Genomic DNA, 3536 nt, shown 5'->3' with positions numbered 1-3536 from the left:
AACCTTAGCGTGAAGATCAAGGTGTGGAAGAGGAGGCAACCCCACTCATAGAGGCCTACATAATAATTTTTGTTTGTTTTAAGTTTTAATGTTGCTCCTTACTTTCAGTTGAAAAAACTTGTTTTTTTTTAATGAAGCTAAGAGACAATCATTTTTTTTAAAGGCAATGAAAAAAGTATGTTAATTAAGGTAAAAGTATATAAAAATGAAAAAAGTAAGTAATTACAACACAACAAACGAAAAAAATAGCCTACAAAAGCTAAGATATTAACTCCCATATGTCTGTTCTGTTGAGCAATTTCGAAGCGTTGGACGGATATTTTTTAACAATATCGACAGTTTTGAATTTGGTTATCAATACCAAAATATATAATACCTTTAGACTACTCAGTGTTTATAAAAAGTTACGCATTATCTAAGTAGTTTTGTCAAAGTAAAACACTAAAACTAAGATTAAGAAAATCGAATAAAAATTTTTATTAGATATTTTCGATTTAATTTTGATTACCAAAATCCAATATCTTTGACACCTTTATACTTCATAACCGTAGAAAATTAAATCTTTTTCAAAGCGGTAATTAGGTAAATACAATCACCCTTGGAAAAGACAAAAAACGTATCCGTTCATTGGGAAAAAATCCCAGCATTCCGTTTAGGGGAAACAGTTCTGATTATAGTTTGACTCTGTCTCACAATTTCATTTTTTAAAACGCTAAAAAACTTTAGCGTAAAGAGCGAGGAGTTGAGGAGGGGACAGCCTCTTTCATATACGGAATAATTTCTGTTCGTTTTAAGTTTTAATGTCGCTCCTTACTTTCAGTTACAAAGACTTGTTTTTTTTTTATTATATATTGACAAGATCGTTATTTACTTACCATTCGTTACTATTAAAAATTTGATTTTTTTTTTTGTTGTTGTTGTTGCTTGAACCAAATCATATAGCAAAAATATTTCTGATAAACTAGAAAGGGGTCACTCAGTCACAAATTAGAACTTGTATTTCCTTATTAAAGGTCAAATTCTATTGGCAGGCAGCCAACAATGGAGCAATACACATTTTTTCCATGTTTTTTCTTTTTTTCTTTTTTTTATTACAGGCTTCACGGCTCCATCACAAATGATGATTTGCCGCTAGTCCTGGTAGCTACCTCATTTTCTAATACTGAGGTACTTAATATACCTTCTTTTGAACGCCTCAAGGGAAGGATTTTTCGTGATTACCTCTGCCGGCAATCTATTCCATATGACAACCGATCGCGGGGCGGAACTCGTTTTCAGATATTCTTGGTGGGGAGCACCCTGCTCAAGGTAGTCCTGACGAGCTGTACTTTGGCGAGTTGATCACAACGGCTTTGCTTTATCAGGAACGAGCTTCGATAGCTCCTCTATTCTGCTCTCTTTCCTTTGGTTTCCTTATAATCACTTTATAGTACCAAATTTCCTGGGGTATATGGCCCCCCTGCCGGTGCCCATATTAATTAGGGTAAATTATTTGACAATTTATAGATTATGCAATTTTTTGATTTTTTACACAGGATTTGTCATTAGGAAAGGGACAAATGTTCGAACCTGGTTGTGTCACAAAATAGTAAGGGTCTAAATGTAAAACTTACACTAAACACTTAACCTAAACACTTTACCACCAAAATTCTTATTACACTTTGAAAATTTATATATTGAATTTTTAGACTTGCTTCCAATTTAACTTTGTCCAAAAAAATGTGAAAAATAGGGGTACACAAGCATCTTACAGTTGAAAGTATCCCAACAGAGTTAGGTTTAGGAAAACATTTGAGTAATTATAAGTATTCAGCAAAAACATGCATTATGAAAGATGATGAATTAGAAGAATCGTTCCTCTCCAAGGGCACAAGTTTTTTCCATTCTTGGCCTTCTTGAAATCTTTGCCTTTCACGAAATTTTTGTGTCTCCTGAGCTACTCTTAGCTATTATGTTTATCCTCTTTTCAAACATTTCGTGGTAACGAACTGTAATTAAGGAGCGACCCGGCTAAATGGTACCCGAAACCCTAAAAAACGAGATACTAATAGTTACATCAAAAGAATCAGATTTTAATTCTGATTTTAAATATATAAGTTTCATCAACTTTAGTCTTACTCATCAAAAGTTACACGCCTGAGAAAATTTGGCTTATTTTAGAAAAAAAAGGGGGAAAGACCCCCTAAAAGTTATACAACCTTAATGAAAATCACACCATCATATTCAGCGTATTAGATAACCCTACTGTAGTGGTTTCAAGTACCTATCTACAAAAATGTGGAATTTTGCATTTTTTGCCAGAAGAAAGCTCACGGATGCGTGTTTATTTGTGTTTTTTTTTCCAGGGGTGATCGTATCAATCCAGTGGTCCTAGAATATCGTGGGAGGGCTCATTGGAATGGAAATTAAAAGTAAAAAACGAAAAAATGAACAGAAATTAATTTAAAGCTAAAGTTTGAGTTTCTCACAACTCTATTTTTTTAAACAACAATAAAACTTTAGCGTAAAGAGCGAGGCGTTGAGAAGAGGACAGCCCCTTTCATATACGGAATAATTTCTGTTCATTTTAAGCTTTAACGTCGTTCCATACTCTGAGCTAAAAAAAACTTGTTTTTTTTTTATTTAATCATACTAAGGATCAGGGTAAAAACAAGATGTAAAAGTTTGCAACTAAGTTCGCTTGGCTATTAGGCTTTTAGGTTGAAACTTTCAGGGCATGATCAGGGGGATGTTCAACTGATATAAAGGCAATGCTTACATACACTACACTATAAGAAAAATTGTTTGAAATTCAACAAAAATTGTTTGTTATGTTTATCAACAAAATCACACAAGGGTTATTTGTATTAGTTGGGAAAACATTAGATACAGAGGGTAACATATATTGAGCATTGGTATTTTAAGAATAGAGTAGCAGCTTCAAAAATTTTCTAGCTAAGGAAAATCACAAAAGGAATGTATTACGAAACAAATTTCTCAATAAAAGTTTTATGCAAATATAATATTTGTTGAAAATTTTTGTGTAAGCACTTTGTAGACGTGTAAATTTTAACTTTATTCAACTCAATCGACCCAAATTTATACTCTCTCTTTTACTCAAAAAGACCATTAGCTTCTTTTTTTCTGTCGTAGTTCCAACCTTTGATTTGAATAGTAGGGAGAGGGTAACTACTCCAATCAGTACATAATTTATTCATGGATTATCGATCCACTAACGGGTCAATGCCACCTCTTTCAAGGTCAATTTATTTGTTGTCTCGAAGTCAATTGACTCCGGGACGAAGTTTGCACATGCGCACTGAATTCTAACGGGGCAATGTATCGATGCACTAGAGGGGAAGTAGTTTTCTGAGAAATTGATTTACAGAATCTGACGGTGAACCATCAATTCTAACGGGACAAGATCACGGGTCACTTTCTAAGCCAATCAGGGAAGTTACGTAAGGTTTCCTTACATCACAATTCGCCCTTGAGATTTTATATATAACGGACATTCGTTGAGGTTAAATTATCATACAGTTTTAAGACATCATGGA

Source organism: Artemia sp. Qi Xiang Cuo, chromosome 1 (assembly GCF_049724085.1).
Source record: "Artemia sp. Qi Xiang Cuo chromosome 1, ASM4972408v1, whole genome shotgun sequence".
Lineage (NCBI taxonomy): Eukaryota > Metazoa > Arthropoda > Branchiopoda > Anostraca > Artemiidae > Artemia > Artemia sp. Qi Xiang Cuo.
This window is presented reverse-complemented; position numbering follows the sequence as displayed.